Source organism: Ovis aries, chromosome 7 (assembly GCF_016772045.2).
Source record: "Ovis aries strain OAR_USU_Benz2616 breed Rambouillet chromosome 7, ARS-UI_Ramb_v3.0, whole genome shotgun sequence".
Lineage (NCBI taxonomy): Eukaryota > Metazoa > Chordata > Mammalia > Artiodactyla > Bovidae > Ovis > Ovis aries.
The window spans coordinates 75,512,728-75,537,381 of NC_056060.1; the positions used below are offsets into that span (position 1 = coordinate 75,512,728).

At 43.5% G+C, this 24,654-nt stretch overlaps 3 long non-coding RNA genes across 3 annotated transcripts in view; 1 reads left to right on the forward strand and 2 right to left on the reverse strand.

Moving 5' to 3' along the window:
• Positions 1-24,654, reverse strand: part of LOC121819991 (uncharacterized) — an 88,889-nt gene that overhangs the window by 55,027 nt on the left and 9,208 nt on the right. The window lies entirely within an intron of this gene.
• On the reverse strand, positions 8,947-15,492 carry LOC132660069 (uncharacterized). The gene is made up of 3 exons (XR_009601269.1): positions 15,455-15,492; positions 14,844-14,871; positions 8,947-13,248 (listed from the first exon to the last, which is right to left on the reverse strand). It is a non-coding gene; the product is annotated as an uncharacterized LOC132660069 (long non-coding RNA).
• LOC132660070 (uncharacterized) lies at positions 13,208-23,472 on the forward strand. The gene is made up of 2 exons (XR_009601270.1): positions 13,208-13,264; positions 23,301-23,472. It is a non-coding gene; the product is annotated as an uncharacterized LOC132660070 (long non-coding RNA).

Here is a 24,654-nt window from a genome sequence, read left to right on the forward strand (position 1 = left end):
GACATTACTTTGCAAACTAAGGTCCGTCTAGTCAAGGCTATGGTTTTTCCAGTAGTCATGTATGGATGTGAGAATTGGACTGAAGAAAGCTGAGAGCTGAAGAATTGATGCTTTTGAACTGTGATGTTGGAGAAGACTCTTGAAAGTCCCTTGGACTGCAAGGAGATCCAACCAGTCCATTCTAAAGGAGATCAGTCCTGGGTGCTCATTGGAAGGACTGATGCTAAAGCTGAAACTCCAATACTTTGGCCACCTCATGCAAAGATCTGACTCATTGGAAAAGACTCTGATGCTGGGAGGGATTGGGGGCAGGGAGAGAAGGGGACGACAGAGGATGAGATGGCTGGATGGCATCACTGACTCGATGGATATGGGTTTGAATGAACTTCGGGAGTTGGTGATGGACAGGGAGGCCTGGAGTGCTGCGATCATGTGGTCGCAAAGAGTCGGACACGACTGAGCGACTGAACTGAACTGAACTGATAGTTGATATAGACAGTAATTCCTCTAATGCAGGGGTCCACAACCTCCTGGCCATTGATCAGTATATCCTATCAGATCAGCAAGAGCATTAGATTATAAATAAAATGCAAAAAAAAATGTAATGTACTTGAATCATCCCCAAACCACCCCCTACCTGCATACCGTGGAAAAATTGTCTTCCATGAAATTGATTCTTGGTGCCAAAAAGGTTGGGGACCACTGCTCTAATGGATCTGGGCAAAGTAAATTGAAACCATTCTGTAAAGGATTCACCATTCTAGAGGCCATTAAGGAAATTCATGATTCATGAGACGAGGTCAAAATGTCAATATTAACAAGAGTTTGGAAGAAATTGATTCTAACCCTCAAGGAAGATTTTTGAGGGATTCGGTACTTCAGTAGGGGAAGCTACTGCAAACACGGTGGAAATAGCAAGAGAACTAGAATTGGAAGTGGGGCCTGAATATGTGGCTGAATTGCTGCAATTTCAAAACAGAACTTGAATGGATTAGGAATTGTTTCTCATGGATGAGCAAAGAAAGTGGTTTCTTGAAATGGAATCTACTCCTGGTGAAGATGCTATAAGGATTGTTGAAATGACCATGATGGATTTAGAATATTACATAAACTTAGTTGATAGAGCAGGGACAGAGTTTGAGAAGACTGACTCAAATTTTCTGAAAGAAGTTCTACTGTGGGTAAGATGCTATCAAACAGTGTTACGTGCTACAAAGAAATTATTCATCAAAGAAAGATCCAATCTATGTGGCAAAGTTCACTGTTGCATTATATTACGAAATTATCACAGCTACCCTAATCTTCAGTGACCACTACCCTGATCAGTCAACAGCCAGCAACATGGAGATAAAATCCTTCACCAGCAAAATGATTGCAACTCACTAAAGTTTCAGATGATGGTTAGCATTTTTTTTCAATAAAAAGTTTTAAAATTAAAGTACAGTACATTGTTTTCTTAAGACATAATGCTATTGTACACTTTATAGGCTATGGATAGTGTAAACATAACTTTTATATGCACTGGGGAACCAAAAAAAATGTGTGTCTTACTTTATTGCAGTGGTCTGGAACCAAACCCACAATATCTCCAAGGGATGCCTGTACTATTAGAATTTGAACAAACTTGGAAAGACCAATTCCAAGGGAAATTGTGGAGTAGGAACAGTGCTCCTATATTCTCTTTTTAATTTCAGAGAAATGCTGCTTCCCTTCTTTTCCTCAAGGACTTAATTTGAACCCTATTTTAAGAGCAGAATCCAAAGTCCCATACCCTCTCCTAAATGTGCCGTCTTGTCCCATACTTCATCTTCTCACCATCCTGCCGAGACCAGGTTAGATAAAATGATAACAACTGATAATATCCTAATATATCTTTTCAACAGCATAAACTTTAGAATGCCCTCTTTGTACCAGACATTGTGCTTCAAGAGGCAGCTCTGTCCCTTAAGAAGCTTGAAGAGACAAGTTGTGTGGACATGCAAAGATAATAGCTTCAGACCATGCCAAGTGAACCAGATAACAAAGGGTAACGGGTGACGCTATTATTCAATAAATATATACTGAGTGCTTATTACATGCTATGTTACATGTTACCAGTAAGAGGGGGAATAGATAAAATCACTGGCTTTGTGGATCTTAGGTTCTAATAAGACAAGACAGAGTGTTAATAAATAAATATGTAATACATCAACTTGCGACAAGTACTTGAAGGAAAATGAAGCGGAGTAAGCTGAATTTTTTAGATAAAATGTCAGGGAACACCTTTCAGATAAGGAGGCATTTGACTCAAAACCTGAAGAAAGAGGGAGAGCAAGTCATCAGGATATCTGGAAGAATTTTCCAAGCAAGCTGAATAGTAAGTGCAAAGGCCCCGAGGCGGGAATGTGCTTGGTGGTTCTGAGAAGGACAAGTAAGCCAGGGTGGTTGAAGGGCTGTAGGCTAGAGGGCAGGATGGAAGGTTAGAGAAGTGATAGGTTAGATCACCAGTGTTCTAGAGGCTGTGGGGAGAATTTGGATTTTGTCCTGAAGCTGTTAGAGGGGTTTGAGCAGAGCAATGATGACCTGATCACTCGGTGTGAGGGCAGATGTAGGCGTGCAAGAGGAAGGGCAATGATGTAATGATGGTGGCTTGGACTGAAGTGATAACACTGGGATTGATGATATGAAGTTTAATTCTGAGTATATTTTAAAGGTAGACAAAATGCTAAGGTATGTGTTCACAAACAGAGAAATTAGGAATGATGTCAAAGTTTCTGGCCTGAACTCAAGGTTTTTACACTTACCGGAGAGTGTGGCTACATCTGTCTCAGGTAATCAGAGAAAGACTGATGAAGGATCTAAGATTTGAGCTGCAGTTTGAAAAACGAGTATGGTTTTGGGGCTTCTAAAAACTCTCAGTGGCTTATTCTGAGACCATTTTGTCTTCCTAGACCCCATCTCCCCACCTCAAACCCACTCCTGTGATAAATTTTAGCACCACAACTACAGGAGTCAAGGGGCTCACCCTTGTCTCACGGTGCTCCGTGGCTCCTGGGCCAATCATGGAAATTCCTTGCTCTTGCCAGTACCTGGCTTAGAAATGGGCTGATTCAGGAATGGGCATGCACTACAATTCTGGACAACAGAACAGAAAAAGGAACTCTGAAGCTGGGACTTCTGGGAAATTTTCTGAGTCTGAGATGCTCTGGATTTGAGATCTGTGTAAAGACATGGTACTCAGGCTGCTGTTGTCATCTTGCTGACGTGAAGTGGGAAGCGGAGGTCAACAGTGCACCAGTTGAGAGTGGCAGAGGGAAAGGGTGGAAAAAGATTGCTTTTTTGAGGACATTGTTGAGTCACTGAGTTCCCCAACCTTAGAAATACACCATTTCTGGACTTCTCATGTGAGATTAAAAAGAACAAACCCTCCTTATCATCAAATGCTTTTGAGTTGGGTAGTTTGTGCCTGAAGCAGAAAGTATATCACTTTAGATAAGCAATAGATAGTAAGGCATAGCAAAAGCAAAGACACTTCGAGGCAAGAAAACTCAAAGTATATTTGGAAAAGAGTAGGTGTAATAACTTGACATTCGTTCATAGACTCGTTCAAATATTTGTGGAGCCCCTACTATGTGCCAGACGCTGGTCTAAGATGTAGGATGCTACAGCAGACAGGATCCCTTTTCTCACGGAGTTGATTACTTGGTGGAGGAAAGACAAGCGGTAACAGGAAATACAATAATAATTTCAGGAAGCTGTAAGTATGATGAAGGGAATAAAATATACTGACATGCTAGAAAAGGACTAGACGGGCTTCCTGAGGTTACTGTGTGTCAGTTGCTCAGTCGTGTCTGACTCTTTGTGACCCCATGGACTGTAGCCCACCAAGCTTCTCGGTCCATGGGATTCTCCAGGTAAGAATACTTGAGTGGGTTTCCTTCTCTAGGGGATCTTCCCGACCCAGGGATAGAATTTGGGTCACCTGAATTGCAGAAGGATGCTTTACTGTCTGAGCTATTAGGGAAGCCCTTCCTGAGGCTGGGAATGATATTAAATACATTCAGGAGACTGAAAGAAGTCATGTTTACAGAGTGAAAGGACCCTGGCGTGGCTAGAGCCTAGGAGAGAGAGAGGAAGAGACAAGAGAGGGAAGCAAGGCCAGGTCCTTTGGGCTTTGGGGCTGAGGCAGGCATGTAGATTTTATTCAAAGTCAGAAGGGAAGTAACCGGAGGATATTTAGTAGGGGTGTGATATGACCTCTTTACCTTTGTAGATCTGCCTGGTGACATCATGGATGGACCCAGGTGGAGGGATGTGGGAGACAGAGAGGTATAAACCTGGGAGAGCCGTCACTGTCAAGTAGCTTCTTTCCATTTCAACAACCCAACCCAACATTGTGACTCATTTGAGAATTTCAGGTATGGGAGCAATGGCCTTGGGGCAATAATTATAGTAGAGGCCCTTTTGTCTGCTGGGCCATCCACTTGGCCTTCTTCCTAAAGAACAAATCAGCCTTGCCACAACACTAGATAGAAAGGAAGAAGAAATAAAGTGAAGTCAGTTGAATTTGACTCTTTGCAGCCCCATGGACTATAGCCCACTAGGCTCCTTCATCCATGGAATTTTCCAGGCAAGAGTACTGCAGTGGGTTGCCATTTCCTTCTCCAGGGGATCTTCCTGACCCAGGGATCTTACCCAGGTCTCCCACATTGCAGGCAGATTCTTTACCATCTGAGCCACCAGGGAAGCCCATATCAATACCCAAAACAGTGTTGATTAGAAATAGAGGTGATTACCTATTTAAAATAAATAGCACATGAACCACATAGGTAGTTTAACATTTTTTAGAAACCACATTTAAAAAGTAAAAGAAGGTAGGGGCTTCCCTGGTGGTCTGGTGGTTAAAGCTCTGCATTTCCACAGTAGAGGGGCATGGGTTTGATCCCTGGTCAGGGAACAAAGATACCACATTGCTGCACGGTGTGGCCAAAAACTTTTTTAAAAAGTAAAAGAAAGTAAAAAGATAAAGTTAATTTTAACAGTATATTTTATTTAAGCCACTATATCCACAACATTCTCCAAAACAGTATATTTCAACATATAACCAATATAAAAATTATGGTTGTTCAGTCACTGAGTTGTGTTTGACTCTTTGCAACCCCATGAACTGCAGCACACCAGGTTCCCCTGTCCTTCACTATTTCCCAGAGTCTGCTCAAACTCATGTCCATTGAGTCAGTGATGTTATCTAACCATCCATCCTGTGCCACCCTCTTCTCCTCTTGCCCTCAACCTATCCCAGCATCAGGGTCTTAGTGATCTGGTTTTCTTTCTTTTTTCCTTCCCCCTAAGTCTGAAGTTTACTGTATTTTATACTTACAACACAACTTAGTTTGCACTAGCAACGTTTCAACTGCTCAGTAGCCACGTGACTAGTGGCTACTATACGACATTGGTCAGTATAGGCATTGGAGAAGGAACTGGCAACCCATTCCAGTGTTCTTGCCTGGAGAATCCCAGGGACGGGGGAGCCTGATGGGCTGCCGTCTATGGGGTCGCCCAGAGTCAGACACGACTGAAGCCACTTAGCAGCAGCAGCAGGCTTAGGAATGCATTCTGGGAAAACCTGGTACAGGAAGTCCATGTCAGGATGAAACCCTGGACTTTGGCAATGGCTTCCTGCTTCTGCTGCTCTGCTCTGAATCCATTCTCTAAAAGAGATGTATTGGGTCAAAGACATGAACATTTTTTAGGACTCTTAGTTATTTTCCTAACTGATTACATCTATTTATGATACTTCCTACCATGAATATAGGTGCCAATATCACCAGCTCCTGATTTGGAAATTTGCATTTTAATTTTGGGAGCGGGGAGGTTAATTTAGCAAAAGAATTCATCTACTTCAGTTTAAATTTATTTAATCTTGTGAGAAAATAACAGGATTCTTTTAATCTGCTTCTCTTTGATAACTAGTAAAATTGAATATATCTTCACATATTTATTAATATTCTTTTGTGAATTGTGTGGTTATAAGTCTTTGGTCTATTATCAGCAGAAGTGTTAATGAAATTTTTGAGTGGGTCACAATGCTTGCTCAGTTCAGTCTGTAATCATATTTTCTTTGCTTAGATTGGCCTCAGGGGCCACCAGATTATCAGAGAGTTTAGGAAGCATGGATTCAGACCCAGGAGGAAGCTGATCTCAAGTGTTTCTCAGCTAAGGCAAACTCTAGCTCTCTGTGGCTGGAAGCATAAGTGGGAGTCTGCTTAGTAAAGAGATTCCTTGCTCTTAGCTGAGTTTAGGGGCACTGGTGTGCTGGCTTGACTGACTGTTTCCCTCCTAAGAACTGGGTCTTTTTCCAACTAAGGTGTAAGTTTCTCTGTACTGCACTTTGTTGCATTCTTTCTGTGCCTCCCTTGAAATTACTCCTGGAGCAGCTGGACTGGATTCTGGCTCTTCTCAACCTTTCAGTCACATATTTACAATCTCTAGATTTATCCCTGAAAGTGAAAGTGAAGTCGCTCAGTCATGTCCGGCTCTTTGCGACCCCATGGACTATAGCCTACAAGGCTTCTCCGTCCATGGGATTTTCCAGGCAAGAGTACTGGAGTGGGTTGCCATTTCCTTCTCCAGGGGATCTTCCCGACCCAGGGATTGAACCCAGGTCTCCCACAATGCGAGCAGACGCTTTACCCTCTGAGCCACCAATTACGTGTGTAATGAGAGGATCTTACCAATTTAATATGGAGATCAACTTTATTTCCAGTTTCTTGGGTAATGTCTTGTTGTGATGTTTAAGAACTGACAACAGCTTCTACAACACCATCATTCAATATGATGTCTAATATTAGGCACTCTTTCTTTTGTGAAGATGAATTCTATCTCTATTAGCATTTTTAAATGAATGAATATTGAAATTTAGATACCATTTTGCATTCATAAAAATAATTAAAAATCTTCTAGTTTAAATTTTATGATATGCTTCAGTTAAGGTATTCTTTTATCATTGAGATTGACCTCTCCTTCTATTAATGAATCACTTTGAATAGCTAATATAGGCACATGGCATAAAATTCAGAAGTTTAAAGAGGTATATAATGAAAGCAGTCTTCCTTCCTCCTCTGACTTCTATCCACTTAACCTCCCTCTTGATATTATCAAGAGGGCACCTGATATTTTCAATTTCTTGTTTATCATTCCAGACATGGTTTTTGCACTGTCAAATATCCAACACACACACACACACACACACACACGCACACACACACACACACACAAATAGTAGTGTACCATCCTGTACTATTCTATCCTGCATATTGCTTTTCTCACTTACCAATATTCATTTGATGTCTTTTAATGTCAGTATGTATACAATTATTTCCTTCTTGTTAATGGTTGCATATAATTCAGAATGAACGTAATGTGATTTATTAATTGGTTTCCTACTTCTGTGTCAGCTGGCTAGTTTTCAGCCAATTTGCATTTACAAATAATGCTGTAACTAGTATCATATGCATGTCCTTTTGCTCACATGGAAGTGTATCTATAGGATGAATGCCTAGCAGTAGAGTTGTTGGCTCAAGTGCATTTTTAGTTTTGAAAGTTATAGCCAGATTGCCTTCTATAGATTTATAGCATTTATAATGAGCAACAAGTGGGTATGCTGGTTTCCCCTTGGCAATTTTGGATATTATCAAGCTTTTTGATCTTTGTCAGTAGGGAGATGAAAAATGGCATCTCTTAGAGTTTTAAAGTACACTCTCTTTAGTGAGGTTGAATTTTTCATGTTTAACAGTCATTTGTGTTTCATTTTGAAGCTGAAGTTTGTTGCATAATATGGTCTGGCCTTTCCATCCCAAATCCTGCCTTGCAGAACTCAGAACATGCCTTTTATCTCCATAGCTTTTGCATCAGTTTAGGTTCAACTTGACTGCAAGAACATAGAACCCTGACTCAACTGGCTTTTAGAATAAGGAAAATCTTTTCTCTTACATGACGTCATGTTTTGGTATAGAGCAGGTCTAGGGTTGATTAGTTTAGCTACTCACCAAGGTCACCAAGGTCCCTGGTCTTTCTGTCTTACGGAGTGTGTGCTTAGTCGCTCAGTCGTGTCTGACTCTTTGTAGTCCCATGGACTTAGCCTGCAAGGCTCTCTGTCCATGGAATTTTCTAGGCAAGAATACTGGTGCAGGTTGCCATTTCCTCCTCCAGGGGATCTTCCTGACCCAGGGATCGAACCCACATTTCTTACATCTCCTGCATTGGCAGGTGAGTTCTTTACCACTAGAGCCACCTGGGAAGTTTCATCTTTCTGACCGCCACTCTCCAGTTAGAATACTTCATGGTCATAACACGGCTGTGTTAGGCATCCCACAGACACCACGCAGCACGCAGTAGAAGATGATGGCTGTTTCTTACCACGAGCCTCTTTTTAAGAACAAGGAAACGTTTCCTCAAGCTCCCTTTCAGAAGATACACCCTTGAATCTCATTAGCCAAACCTGAGTTTTATGCCCATTCCTAAACCAGTAACTGGCACAAAGACTGACCATCGTAACTGGCTCATGTCAATCAGGATTTTCTCCTGAATTCTATAGACTATCAGTGGAAACTCCTCTGTCCCCAGAAGTAATTAGGGCACTGCCAGCAAGAAACGTGTAGGTGGGCTGTAGGTGGGCAGTTTACTGCCTGCCACAGCTCTGCACGTGCTATGCCCTTTGCCTGATACAGCTCTTCTCTACATATCCTGCACACAGGTTTCTAGCATAGGCTCAGTGTTGGCTCTGAGGAAAGCAACTCTGCCTCCCTCAGGCCCCTTCATTCAGCCTGTGCCGCCCTCAGCACAGCATTCTTAGCTGACTTTGCCTCCCGATCTCCCACCACATCCTGCACCCATGAGGGCAGGGTCTGCTTCTGATTTGTTTCTGTATCTCGGTGCACAGCATAGAACAGACACGACTCATTCTTGTTGAACGATCTGTCTGCTAGCATTTTATTTGCTAGAGTTTCAAATCTAGATTCACAACAGAAATCAACTTAGAGTTTTGTGTTTGTAAATGATTTGCTTGTTGAAGTTTGGAATTAGGATTATCTTTTCCACATACAGCAAATGGGCATTTACAGAACAAATTGTTTAACTGGTGGATTATTGGTTCCTTAAAAGTCTAGAATTTCAACAAATATTTCTCAAACACATATTATATGTTGAGCATTGTCCCAGTTGGCTCTTTATACAAAAGTAGAATGAGAGCTTGTCTTTGAATGTGTGTATGCTTTAAAGCAGCATTTTTCAAACTGAGGTCAAGGTCCTTTTGTGGGTAATCAATTTTGTGGGTCAAACCCATTTTAAAGTGAAAAAAGAATATAATATCAATCGATTAGAACAAAATATATCAGAGTGCATCACTCTTGGTTAAACTTTTGGTTTATATGTATATCTATGTGATGTCCTGGGTCAAGATTATATAATATGTTTTTCACTATGGGTAATGGTCAAAGCAGTTTAAAGTCATTGCCCTAAGGATCAGTATATCTTCTTCCCTCTTTCTCTTTGAAGCTTGCATTATTCTGCTCCTAAAGTCTGGGTTCCCTGGAAACAGGGTAAAACAGGGCTTTAAGATATCTGCCTCCCACAGCACACTCCTGCCCTGAGCCAGGGCCCCAGTCTGAGTTCAGTCAGCCAGTCACAGATTTTAGAGTCAGAGGCAAGAGTTCAGTCCTGAGCTCCAGCACTTACGATCTCAGCAGTCCAAGTCACTGGACCTTTCAGAACATCTGTTTCTCTCTTGTGGAGATAACAGCAGTACTTGTCCCACAGGCAATCAAGGAGGTCAATATGTGAAAATATGGTGTGGCTTAGTAAACTCCCTCCTACCCTTCAGAGGAGGAAAGCAAACGGAGCCCATGGTTGAGAAAGTTCTGTCTCCTGAGCAGGGAAAAAAAGACTTCAAGGAATAGCCCCACAGAGAAACTTAAGAGGTGGCTCTGAACACCCAGGGGCTGCAGACATTTGAATCAAGAAAGGAGAGAAACCAATCAGTGGGGAAAGCTCAGGGCTCTCCAATGAGTCATTGCCTTTCCTTTCTCTGTGGAGCTGGAGAGCAGGACTCATCTGGAGGCGCTGACAGCGCATAGCGCTGCGTCCGGAGGGGAAAGGTGCTGAAAGGTCCTTTTGCGTAAACTTCAGAAGGAGGACTGCTGTTGAACTCTGACCTCCCTTCACCCATCGCAGGGGGTGTGGAGGGTCTGCCAGTCCTGGAGGTCACTCAGGGTGGGCTGAGGTGAGAGGAGTGGGATGGGGCCAGGGTCGGGAGCTCAAAGGAGAGCAAGCCAGTCTGAGTGCTTGGTCTGTCTTGAGGCTCAGTAATCTTCACCCTCAGAAGTTCTCTCTTCTGTGACTCTCTGAGCAGGGGTCACAGCGGACAAGCTTGGCATGGTGTCCTGCCTGCCCCCTTTCTCCCTAGAAAACTCTCTGCAGCCTTCACAGCCTGGTTCTCCTGTCATCAGACGTATTAACAGGGAGCCAGGGATGTGCTTCCTTAAAGAAAAAGTTATTTTTACTTGTTTGTTGTTCACCCTGAATTGTGGAGACAGAGGATGAGAGAATTCCAAGAGTTTTAGATGAAGATGGGGGACCCCTATGAACCTGGTGGTTCTTTGTTTCTTTATTTCTTTCCAGGGTCTCTGTCCTTAAGACGCCCCATCTGGGATCTGGGCACCTCATTCTCTGTTCTCTGATACATTTCAAGCCAGCCTTGGCCCCAGGGGTGCCAGTGTTCCCCAGCATGCTCAGTGGAAGCTCGGGGAAGCAGGCAAGGACAGGCATTCTCACTGCCAATATAGGGAGAGAGGAAGGCGTCAGTCATGTGTGAACAGCTGCGGCTCCAACAACCTTCCCAGCATAGCGTGGGGTGTCCATTTGCCAAAGTTTGTCTCGAGTTGTGCCTTCTTAAAGGGCACCAATGACCTCTAAGTCACCAAATCCAGTGGCCTTTCCTCAGGCCTCATCTTCCAACTGCTCAGCCCCTCTTCAATGCTCTGCTAGTGATCGAACTCTCCTCCTGCTTTCCCAACAGCTCTTCCTCTGGTCCTGTCCCTTTTTTTCTTGCATCCTCAGCTTAAAACTCCCCCAAGCTTCTGTCTTTAGTCCTTTTCTTTCTCTACTCTCCCTTTTTCTGGGAAAATTTCAGTGTCCTTTGGTAGTATTTCAGTTGAGACTTTTATTTTCAAGTAACAGTAATTAGTATAGCCAAAAGGAGGGTTTCCATTAAAAAGTGTCTACAGAGCCCAGGGGGAAAGAGAGGGTGAGTCTCAGAAGGGGCTGAACCCAGAACCTAGTAGGTGTCCGGAAAGCCAGGCAGTAGCTGAGAAGCTGGTCCCTTCCTCTCTGCAGCTCTGCTTACATTCTGTTTCTAGATGTTTCTCTAACTTTGCTGTCTGTTTCTGGGCCACCATCTTACCTGAGGCCTTCATGACCTCTTTAGTAATTTCCCTACTCTTGGTTGTATCTTTCATCCAAGCTGCCTTATTTCACCAGTCTGCCCTCTGCACTGGGTCCCACATTTTAAAGCAGGGTCCCCAGCCCCTGGGATCTAGTGCTTGATGATCTGAGGTGGAGCTGATGTAGCAATAATATAAGTGAAGTGTACAATAGATGTAATGTGCTTGAATCATCCCAAAACCATTCCCTTGCCCTGGTCCATGGAAAAATTGCCTTCTACAAAACCAGTTACTGGTGCCAAAAAGGTTGAGACTCATTCCTTTAGAGGGTTCCCCTCTGGTCCACTTTGGCTGCAGTTCTCCAGGAGGAAAGGAATCCACAGGGCCAGTAAATATTCCCACCCAAAGCCCCCATTCCCTTTCTAGAGCCCATTTCCTGGGCTGGGGTCAGATTTCCTCTAGGAGCATTCTCCTAAGGGCAGATCACTCTGTTGCTGTATTTACTCCTAGGCTTACAAAGTGCTCATGGGGCAGCTGTCTGTTGCAGAGAAGTGTGGTAAGGTGGGAGCAGGAATGTGAATAGAGCTTGGACATGTCCACTGAATGTGCTTCATGCTCTGGGTCATGTGGGATGGATTCTGACCTGAGAAGTGAGGGTAGCCTGGGGCCAGGGCCAACTTCCTTCATTCTACCTTGACCCAGCATGGAACTCTGAGAAATTCAAGAACTCTGTATTTGAACCTGGCAGTCCACTTTGTTATGAAGGTTTGTTTGTCAGTACAGGGGGATGGAACATATTTTATTTAATAGTTTGTTGGTTTGATTTCTAACTTTTAGACATGTGGCATGTGGGTTACCATTTGTACTTATGCCCTGGGCTGCACAGACCTTAGGGGCAAGTCTATGTTTCACTGTGGCCAGTTTTAAAAAATATATATATATTCCCTAAACAAGGCTTTAATTATATCATCATCTGCCTGGAAGCTTTTGATGATGACTGCTCCAGCTTGCTGGGAAGTAAGTGGCTCTGGTTGTTCATTATTCTGTGTCAGATGAAACTGACAATCAAGTGGGACCTGCCTTTCATCAGAGAAAGGGTCAGGCCAGTATGAAGTCAGCAAGGGAGCAGCTTACTGCTCGGAGCTCACAGAGGGGGCTTAGAGGACAGAAGCCAGGGCAGCCTGACGACTAGCAATTGGAACCTCAAGCAGAGACAGTGTAAGTTCATGCAGACAAGTGTCAGAAAATCAAAGGCAAGTCTAAGGCAAGCTGTCAAGAAGTGGCTGGTCTGAAGTTGTTGAGGAGAGTGGGGCACATATCAAGGTAAGGGAGATTTGATTTCTGGGTCACTTTTGGCCTCTGTTCCAGATTTTCTTATAGTTCCCACATACTGGAACTTTTCCTCACCTAATCCATCTAAGACCCTTCCAGGAGATGAGAGTGCATCATGGAAACAAAGCTTAGTACCTAGCAGCGTTCAGCAATGGTTTGCAACGAGCAACTTAAGAGCAGTAATAAGCATATTCTGTTTATAATCAATCTCCTATTGAATATCTTTGAAGGGACTGAATTTGGGAATCAGTTAGGTCAGGGAAAGGATAAGCAAGTAGGGCTGAAGTTGAGGGAGGTAGATTGGGGCAAGATGACGTCCCAGAACTTTCTCCTACTTCTGAGGTTGAGTCAGGCACTCATGCTGGGAAAGAAGATGTGGGACTGAGTGCAGGCTTCAGCTTCTACTTGGCACAGCTCCATCTGCCAAAGCGGTGCCACTTGTGATGTTCTCATTCCAGATGTGCAAGGATCAAGAGCTTCACAGAAAAGCTGTTTTGAGCTTGGGAGACAAAAAGGTAAGTTAAAAAACTGGGAACATGAGGAAAGGGAAAGCCTTGAGTTTAAACTAAACGAAAAATTCATATGCACAGCTTTCCTGAACTTGAAAAACAAGCACTGAGGACAGATTCACCAAAATTCATATATAGGCCATTCTTTTATATGAAATAGTTTTAGTTCAAATTCATTGATAAGAGCTCTAATGGGGACATTAGGCACTTATTAGGGACATCCTGGTACTTTGGCAGGGCTGCTGACATCTTAAGAGGGCTGCCTTATGAGGAGCTTAAAGAGCCCACTTACCCAGTGCTTCTTAAACCAGTATGCATCAGAACCACCTGGCAGTGCTTATTCAATATGCAGAATTTATAAGAATTTTTTCCCTATTTATACAAAATAATCTCTTGAAAGCAACGATAGTAAGGATCTTATTTCTCACAATATACCCAAAATTACTTTCTATATTTAAAAATGTTAAAGAAAAAAAAAACTACTTTAGCTTTATCAGGAAAAAATTTTTTCTAAGGAAAAACTCAAACCCCATTTGCAGAAATTTGACAAAGGGCAAAATCAAGTTATAAAACTCCCTCTCTTAACTTCAGTTCATGTCAGTCGCTCAGTCGTGTCCGACTCTTTGCAACCCCATGGACTGCAGCATACAAAGCTTCCCTGTCCATCACCAACTCCCAGAGTTTACTCAAACTCATGTCCATTGAGTCGGTGATACCATCCAGCCATCACATCCTCTGTCATCCCCTTCTCCTCCTGCCTTCAATGTTTCCCAGCATCAGGGTCTTTTCAACTTAGGAATATTAATAAAAGCAAAATGTTCTAAAGGTTGCATTAGTCAGGGACCTGAATCTCCCCTCCTCCCCAATAAAAACCTTATATTGAGTCATTAGAGAAGATTGTAATAAAAGACTTTATTTGCAAAAGATAGGATGGTCTTAGATAAGGGTAAGGGGATAATAAGGGGATGATACATCTCTTCTGGGCTGTTAAGTGCAGGAGCCATCACCACCTTTTCAAATTACAAATTGAAAAAGCAAAGAGGCCCTGATCCAGTTAAGGGAACTGAGAAAGAAAGTAGGTGGAGAGAGCTGCATAGCAGGAAGGAACCAGAGAAATAAATATGCCAACTTCATAGGCCAACCCTCCCAGAGGCTAGAGAGCCAAGGGAGCCCACGGATGCAGTCCCTGGGGCTCAGTATCTAGGGACAACAGGCAGGTGGAGAAGGCTGCAGAGTGGATCCTGAGGGCAAATGGAGAAAGGAGATCCAGCCCTTATCAGAGATGGTTCAGGGGTGGGAGTGGCTACTGGGTCTCTTTACAAGCACTGAAGAAAACAACTTCCTTTTCGATCATCTTGTTTATATCACCTTGTAGCAAGTTTATAAGAAATATGTTATCATTGTGTTAAGTCTTGTCTTGGGGGAGGGGAGCAGAATCCTGTGCCCCACCCTCAGACGCAGAGCCAAGTCTCACCCATAAGGGGCCCTGAAAGCTGAACTTTAAACAAACGCTCCAAATGACTCACAAAGTGGAGGGCTGAGCTGCAGCGGTTACATTGTTAGGAGAGTGGTAACAGTTACCTACCTTGAGAAAAACTGAAGTGTGAAGGCCCCTGGACAAGGACAGGCGGAAGAACAGGCTGGTTAGTAAGGGCGTTCAGAGTTTCAGAAGTTTTTTTTCCCATGATGATGTTCATATAAGAGCCTATCAAACTAAAAACACGCCTAAGAGAACTTGGAGAGGGTGAAACATCGGGTCTCCACAAGGGCCTGACGTCCCGCCCGAGGAGTCCCAGGAACCCATCCTGAGTCCTTTTAGTCTTTGTCAGGGCCGCTCAGTATCCCACTCTCCTAAGCCAGTGCAGACGGAACTCCAGAGGGAGCATCTGTGGCCTGAAGGAGGAAGGTCAGACCCTGAACTGGCTTCACAGGACCCTCCACACTTTTTAGGTACAAATGGACGGGCAGCCTCCGCGGACAGGGCTTTCCTTCCCCTCCTCCTGGGCCGAGTGGCCGGACCTTTAGTACTTGGGCTGGGGAAGCGCCTTTTATTGATTTCCTTAGTCTGTGTTTCCCAGACAATGGAAGTTACCTGCTTAAGGTAACATTAAGCACAAGGGAAATGACCCTTGGGACTGGAGACAGCAAGGTTGTTCTGGAAATTGCAAAGGCAGTGCGGCTGTTGTGGCTGTGTACCTGTGGAGGCCTTGGACTGGGCTTTCTTCCTCTCCTCGAAGTCTTCCTTATTTGACTGCTCTGCGAGTGGCCTATAAAGCTTGAGACAGGGCAGGGGATGCTGCAGGGTCAGCCTAGCTTTCCCCAAGAAGCCAGTGAATTGCCTGCAAAGAAGTTCAGCTGTAGGCCTCAGGGCAGAGAGAGAAGCCTTCTCTAAATCCAGAAGTCAGGAAATGCTCATTATATTCTATATAAAGGCACCCCCCGTGCTTTCTGGGCTGACCCAGGGAAGGACTATTTATTTTTCGGCAATGCTTGTCTGAGTTGGCAAGCTTGGGCTGGAGCAGGGAAAAGCAGATCCAAGACAATCATGTGATGGAATTACACCTGCTGAGATAAAGAACAGTGGAGCTCCCCGAGCACACATTCTTGCAGACTCTGCATTGCAAACTCTGGCTCAGAAGGTGCCAGGCTAATTTGTCTTTTGCCAACTAAAGGCAAATGGAGGAGGGCAGAGCCTGGTAGCTTCTCCAGCTGCCTGGTGATTTGAGGATCATTCTAATCACTCCCCTCCTCCACCATTGCCCTCCTGCCGTCAGCTAAAGAGCTGATATGAATTTGCTCCACTTTATCAAGGAGCAAGGAAATGCACATCTCTTTATTTTTCCAAATAAACTGAAGTCAGGCTGAGTTCCCTCTTGGCCTGGCTGGTGGGGTCCTCAGTGTTAATTATTATTGGAATTGTCTCTTCCCATGCACTGAGCAGTACTAGAATGCAGGGGTCTACTTGGGAACAGGAAAGCAGGACAAGGGTTTGAGATAGTCAATAAAACGCATGCCTGCATGCATGTTAGTAGCTAAATTGTGACTCTGTGATGCCATGGACTGTAGCCCACCAGGCTCCTCTGTCCATGGGATTTCCCAGGCAAGAATACTGGAGTGGATAGCCATTTCCTTCTCCAGAGTATCTTCCCAACCCAGGGATCAAACGTGTGTCTCCTGCATTGACAGGCAGGTTCTTTACCACTGAGCCATCAGAGAAGCCAGTCAATAAAACAGCCACCATTATTAATATTGCTTCTTTTCTTATAAGATGCAGCTATCTGACTAAAAGATTTCTAATCATCCTGTCTACTTTGCCACAGGGGGGCTCCTGACCGTGTTTTCAAGGTCATAGATTAGAGACTGTCCCCAAATCGATAGTTTTGTTCCAAGTTTGGGGTGCAGGGAGAGTGGAAGGAGCTTTGAGGAAACTTTAGACCCTCCTCCCATAATCTGGGTCAGGGTCCCCCAATCTTTGCTATAGATAATGAATCCTTGCTTATTTCCATGTTTACATCCACATAAACAGCTGAGAGCACCCTTCTCCTCTCCCCAGATTGCTGCCACTGAGTCCCTCCTACATAGACACTTGGAGGCTTGACTGCCAGGCACCACCTGCTTCCCAGAACCTCCAACCCCCAGATCCCTGTACACAGGAGCAGTATCTCCACTTTCTGAGGAGGCCTACCCTTTAATGTCCCCCCAGGCTCATAGAATTCAACTCCCTGTCTTATTCACAGAGACCCAGCTTCCTTCCACCCACCCCCCACCCCATCCTCTGGACCACCTCCAGCTTAATTCCTTCTGGTTGACCTTTGAATTGTAGAGAAGCCAACTGCTGTCATCCTCTCAAGACAAAACAGGGGCTAGACCACTGAACACGAAACCTTGGCTGATTTGTAGAGCCAACGAAGAGGAACAAAAATGGTTTTGTTTTCTCTTTTTCCACTATATAAGGAAGGAAGGAAAATACATTTCATTCAGTTATCACGCCTGAGATTCTGTCACCAGTCAGTCCTTCATGTAGGATACTGCTGTCTCCAGGGGATACTAAGATGTTCTCTTGGGAAAGTTGACAAAGTAAGGCAAGCACCTTACTATTGATGTATTTGACACCTTAAATGCCAGCCAGGGGCAGGCGGGAGAAAATGGGTGTCTTGTGGAGGCCTAGCTCTGCTTCACCTCATAGCCAGGTCCAGGGACTGGCTTTGTGGTTGGCTGTATCAGATGACGCTGACCTCTTTCTGTTGAAGATAAGCTTGCGCATTTCCTGTGGTTTATTTGGGCTGCGTCACTACCTCCTGGAGAGGTAGCAAGGTGGGGCGATTAGTTTGGATATCAGATCACCTGGGAGTTATTGCTGCTTTATATGAAATGAAGAGCAACAAGGCCAAGTTCAGAATGAGGAGGAAATCAGAACATAGGTTCACATACTGTCTGGCAAGGCACTGAGGGCCGCGGCCTCCTTTAGGGCCACTCCCGTGAGAGCTGGCAGTGACTTCATTAAACTCACAGGGTCAGGGGCAAGCTCTGACACACAGTCCTGCCCAGGACTGCCAAGAACTCCTAGGCAGCTTTTGGGTCCCATCTGGATTAACAGAAGCTACAAGCAGACTCTTGTTGGAATCAATGCAACCTTAGCGCTTACGTTCTGTGCTTCAGTTTTCCCCTCCTTAAAATGGGGATAATAAGATACCTACTCCATGGGGGTGTTGTGGGGATTTGTTAGTGTGTTTAAGGCACTTAGAAGAGTGCCTAGCACATTGCAAGTGTTACAGAGATGTTAACTGTTGTAGTTACTGTTGCTGTTTAAAGCCAGGTGGATCACGGAGTCAGCAGCCTCAGGTAAACCTGTGGAGCTGCAGCTAGAAATAATTATTTACACTTGTTCCCAGCCTTCTTAGGGCTACAGATGAAATAATATTTGTTACACCCTCTTGGAGTTTCCTTGGGAAGGGCAAAATACCTGGATTTCCCACTGGAATCCAGGTAACAGAGGCCTTTACTTTGGGTCTCTGTGATTTAAATAGACTTTACTCTTAGGTGGTAAAATACCTCCTTAATAGCCATGGTTTGAGGGTCTTTGCAAGGCTTTCCAGTTCCAAGACATCTCTGCCACAGGCTTGCTCCAAAGCCTGACATTGTCTTTAGTGCTTCCAGGAGTTCTGAGGAGGTGACCCAGTCTGCAGTCAACTGTGTGGATCTGGACTCTGTACTCACTAGCTGAGAATCCTGCAGAAGTTACTTAATTTCTGCATCTCAGTTTGCTCATCTGTAAAAGTAAGGCTAATGAAACTACCCTCTTTATAGAGTATTTGGGAATTAAATGAAATAGTATGAGTACAAGTTTAGCAAAGTGCCTGGTAAAACAGTGACTGGTGGTGATGGTGGTTTTATCTAGAGAAAGTTACCAATTTAATTGGTAATTATCAGTTACCAATTTAATAATTATTAATCCACAAATACTCAATTTCGAAGACTTTATTAGTAAGTATGCAAAAATGTTGAAAAGGTAATACAATGAACATCTTTGTACACACCATTTAGATTCAATGATTTCTTCATCTATGATGTTGCCATTTTTGCTGTTATTCATGATTTTTCTGCAGTTATTTTGCTGTTGTGTGCATCTGTTTTTTTTAAATATTTTATTTTCTTGTGTGGCTGTGGTGGGTCTTCATTACTGCATGTGGGCTTTCTCTAGCTGTGGCTAGTGGGGGCTACTCTCCAGCTGCAGTGCACAGGCTTTTCATTGTGGTGGCTTCCCTTGTTGCAGAGCACGGGCTCTAGGGCGTGTGGGCTGTAGTTTTTGCTTAGTTGCAGGCTTAGTTGCTCCATGGAATGTGGGCTCTTCCCAGATCAAGGATTGAACCCATTGAAGGGATTCCCCTTCAGTGGCAGGTGGATTCCTAACTACTGACCAGGGAAGTCCCCTTAGTCATTTGTAAGTTGCAAGCATCATGACACTTCACCCCTAATTACTTAAGCATGTGGGTCCTCCAAGTAAGTAGGTTCTTCTACATAGCCACAATACCATTACTACATCCAAAACAGTTGACAAAGTTTCTAAAATGTTTTCTAGAATTGAGCCAACAACTCATACTTTTTCTGTTATTCACCCAAAGTCTTTTAGAGTTGCTTTTTTCCAACTGCTGCTGCTGCTGAGTCACTTCAGTCGTGTCCAGCTCTGTGTGACCCCATAGACAGCAGCCCACCAGGCTCCCCCGTCCCTGGGATTCCCCAGGCAAGAACACTGGAGTGAGTTGCCATTTCTTTCTCCAATGCATGAAAGTGAAAAGTGAAAGTGAAGTCGCTCAGTCGTGTCTGACCCTCAGCGACCCCATGGACTGCAGCCTTCCAGGCTCCTCCATCCATGGGATTTTCCAGGCAAGAGTACTGGAGTGGTTAGGAACCAATAATACATGCGTGAATTGTGTTTGGTTACATTTCTTTAAATCTAGAGTAATCTCCCCATGGGCTTCCCTGGTGGCTCAGTGGTAAAGATTCTGCCTGCAATGCAGGAGATGTGGGTTTGATCCCCACGTCAGGAAGATCCCCTGGAGAAGGAAATGGCAACCCACTCCAGTATTCTTGCTTGGGAAATCCCGTGGACAGAGGAGCCTGGGGGAGCTACAGTCCATGGGGTCACAAAAGAGTTGGACACAACTTAGCAACTAAGCAACAACAAATCTCCCCATCTTTCTTTTTTAGGTGCACTGAGTTTTGAAGAGGCCAGGCCATCTGTCTGATAAAACGTCCCATTCTTGATTTGTCTTATTGTTTCCTTGCAGTACGGCTTTCAGTGGAAAGAATGAAAAAATCTAGAGCTTGAACTAGGGTGCCTGGGCTGTCCCAAAGATGTAAAATTCTACTGCCCCTAGGGATTGAGGGAGGAAGTCAAAACACAAGGCACACTCATTTTTTGAAACTCTGAACCTATTAAACACTAACTTCTTTATCTTTCTTTCCCCAGCCCCTAGCAACCACATTCTACTTTCTATGAATTTTACTACTGAGAACCTCATCTAAGAGGAACCTTACAATGCTTGTCCTTTTGTGATTGCCTTATTTCACTTAGTGTGATGGCTTCAAGGTTCACCCATGTTGTAACATGTGTCGAGATTTCCTTCCTTTTAAAGACTGCATGTCACTCCATTGTATGGATCTGCCGCATTTGGCTTGTCCATACCACATGGACACTTGGTTGCTTTTGTCTTTTGGCCATTGTGAATAATCCTGCTATGAACATGGGTGCATAAACATCTGTTCACAACCCTGCAAGGGACACTCACTTTCACCTTTTGTCTTGCAGCTAGCCTTCATGCAGCCTATAACTACTGGTGATTTTAGAAAACGTGTTTTAAATCTAATTTTCTTTCCCATCATTTTCTTCCTTTTACCGAATTCTAACATAAAGCTACTCCTTCAGGGTTGCCATTTTTCTGGAGCTTACAGCCATGTGCAAGAAAAATCTGGACACTATTCAAAGCAAGTATTTCTACATTTCTTACCGTGGCAAGTATATTGATTATAGTAATATCAAGGTGTGTAAGAAGCTGAAAGCTCCAAGCTTTTGAAGCCACTAAATGGGAAAGGTTTGAGATGCCCTTTTAAATCCATTTATGAATTTTTAATCTGTTAGGCTCCTATACTTCAGAAAGTGAAAGTGTTAGTCGCTTTCAGTCATGTCATGAAAGTGTCAGTCAGTCATGTTCAACTCTTTGCAATCCCTCGGACTGTAGCTTGCTAGGCTCCTCTGTCCATGGAATTCTCCAGGCAAGAATATTGGAGTGGGTTGCCATGCCCTCCCCGGGGGATCTTCCCTGACCCAGGGATTGAACCCAGGTCTCCTGCGTTGCAGGCAGATTCTTTACCATCTGAGTCGACAAGGAAGCCCCTCACACGCTTCTGATTAAAGATATTTATTCCAAGTTTCCAAATTAACATGTGTGACTTATATCTAGCTATCAACAAACTATAAGAGGAAGCAAGACAAAGTAGAATCAACTCTAAACTGGATGATGGTGATGGGGATCCAGTATCTGAGCTCTGCTGACAACATGTGACCTGGGGCCAAGTCTCAACTCTAAGAGTCTCGGTTTTCTCACTTGTCAAATGGAAAGTTGATTGATGGCCTTCAAATGTTATGATAGCCTGAGCTGCATTTTCTTTATTTGCAGAAATCAACGGTAAGGAGGCACTTATGGAAATTTGAAAGCCCTGAATTTGAGTTCCAGCTTTTCCCCATAAGTTGGGTGATCTTCAGCAGATCCCTTAATTATATGAGCCTAACTTTTCTAACTTGCAGAATGGATACGATGAACGTTGTAGATCAGTGATAAAGATTATCACTGATAATGAAGTCTGGTGACAGGGCTTTGTAATTTTAAAGTACTATAGGATCCCATGAGAGTGATTGCATGGAGGATTTTAAGCCATAAGGAGCTCTACAAATGTTAAGGAATTAGTATAAAAGTAAGAACATTACTGTTAGTGATCCACTTATATAAACTTAACATTTTACAAAAAAACAAGTAGATTCTAAATCCTATTCCCTTCTTCCTAAGAATCCATTCTTTGTTGGTCCTGGGCATTTCCTAAATTGCTTTGGATTTTATGGTAGATCTCTGCCCCTACCTTAACCCTACTTTGTAAACTTTAACAGCTGTTAGAAAATGCTTGCTTTATTTTGCTCCAGAACTTGCTACAACATATCTTGTTTCAACAGCACTCCAGCCTGCCAGTGGAGTTATGGTTTTGCCAGTTGTGATGACTCTAAAGCCCTTTGTCAATTTTTTTGAGTCCTGGAACACTTGATCAGCGAGTTGGGTTGCACGTTGCTTTAACCACTGAAGAGAAAGCAGCTTCCCAGGTTTTGCCATGTTTTATAACCTGCAATTTAATTATGATTGTTTAACAAGCGTTCAGGAGCTTCAAATAGTCCCTATCAACATTTGTTCACTCTTTATAACCACACCACCCTGTCTTCTAAGGAACTCTCTGTGTTTCCAATTCAAAAAGGGAGTATTTGAGAAAAAGAATATTGGGAATAAGATTGGTTCAGAATTCAGCTAAGAGCTCAAGGGATAATAAAATGTTTCAGATTTGAGTATGGTGTGCCAGGCTTAATTGTTCATATGCAAAAGAATTACCTGGAATTCAAAATAAAAACACAGATTTCTGGGCTCTGGCCCCAGAGGTCCTCTGATTAAGAATATCTGAGTTGGGTCATGTAATACACACTCCTCAGATGGTTCTGATGCAGGTTCCAGGAGAAAACACCATTTTAAGCAAGTTGATTCTAGACCAGCCACACACTATGCTCAGTCTCCGTGTTTATACATGGTGAGGAAAAAAGCAACTACCCTCCTAACCTGATGAGTTTGAAATAGGAGCAAAATGAGACATGAAACCATTTTGAAGAGTGAAGAGCTCATACTAGTGCAAGGCACTCTCCTCCTCCTTAGCATTCTCTTGCCTCAAGGGAGTGGACCCCAGCTGACAGCATCCTGCCCCCACCCCACTAAGCTCTTACAGGTATTCATTTGAAGGGAGAGAAGCTCCACTGACCTGCCTTTGTCCACTTGGTCCAGACAGGCTCACCTAGGTTTATGACTTTCCCAGCAGAGTGTTACAGGACCACCCATATTTCAGTCTGTAATCTTGCCCAAAAGGTATTTGGAGTGACCTTCCTAATAGGTCCAAGTCCTTCTTGAAATCTAGGTACATCTGTATCATTAATGACCCCATTGATTTCATTTCCTTCAATGTCACATCCTTCCTGGGCCACACATGCCTTCTCTTTGATCCCAGGCTTGCACCTGAGGGTTTGCCGTCCACACCTATGCCTCATGCTTTGGCTGTGTTCCCAGGTACAGTGTGTACCTTCTGAGGTTCAGAGTGATCGATTTCACATTAATCTTTTCTCCCTCACTCTATCCTAATCTCTTTGGAAAGAATTTTTCCAGGGTATTCTATCCTTTGAGGCCTTATTCATCTTGGAGAGTATCATTTCCAGTTAAAGCACACTGGCTTTCTCTTTCAGATGTATTGGACGGTCTACCAGCAAGGCCCTTGACTATTGTTGATGGACTGCAGCATACCAGGTTTCCCTGTCCTTCACTACCTCCTGGAGTTTGCCCAAACTCAAGTCCATTGAGTCGGTGATGTTATCTATCTCATCCTCTAAAAGAACATTAAAAGGAATCTGATTCGTAGTCCAGAAACATTTATTAAACTCCTTTTTCTCTCCTTAATCTGCATTAGGCAGGCTTACCGAACCCCTCAGATTGTCCCTTGGACCCAGGCCACATGCTTGTTCCTCCCTTCATCCTCCACTTCCCTTTTCTCCCACATCTCCAATCCCATTTTTATTCATCTTCCAACCTGGCATAAAAGCCTACAAACTGACTTGGGAAAGACAAGATTGATCTTAGAGCAGTGCTGTTCAGGGAAAATAAATGAGCCACTCATGTAATTTAAAATTTTCTAGTAGTCATATTTAAAAAGTAAAAAAAAAGTGAAATTAATTAAAATAATATGTTTAATTCAGTATGTTTAAAATGCTATTATATCAACATGAAAAACTATAAAAGTAGTTCAGGAGAGATCTGTTTTTTCAGACTATGTTCTTAAAATCTAGTGTGTTTTTTCACTGATAGCACATTTTAAAATGGATTACATACCTATGGCTGGTTCATGTTGATATTTGACTGGAAACAACCAAATTCTGTAAAGAAATTATCCTTCAATTAAAAAATAAATTAAAAAACCAAATGGATTAACCACATGCCAAGTGTTTAATAGCCACACGCAGCTAGTGACCTTATGGAACAGTGCAGCCTTACAGGGTAGGTGAATGGGCAGACAGAAGGGAAAAACTGGGTTTCAGATCTTGCCACATGGCCTACTTTATGAACATATTTTCAACATTGGTACAACAGCAAAATTACAAGAATAAGGACAATGTGCTGAGTTTTACTTCACTTCAGTTCAGTTCAGTAGCTCAGTTGTGTCCAACTCTTTGCGACCCCATGAACCACAGCTCGCTAGGCCTCCCTGTCCATCACCAACTCCCGGAGTCCACCCAAACCCATGTCCATTGAGACGGTGATGCCATCCAACCATCTCATCCTCTGTCATCCCCTTCTCCTCCTGCCCTCAATCTTTCCCAGCATCAGGGTCTTTTCAAATGAGTCAGCTCTTGGCATCAGGTGGCCAAAGTATTGGAGTTTCAGCTTCAACATCAGTCCTTCCAATGAACACCCAGGACTGATCTCCTTTAGGATGGACTGATTGGATCTCTTTGCAGTTCAAGGGACTCTCAAGAGTCTTCTCTAACACCACAGTTCAAAAGCATCAATTCTTCGGCACTCAGCTTTGTTTATAGTCCAACTCTC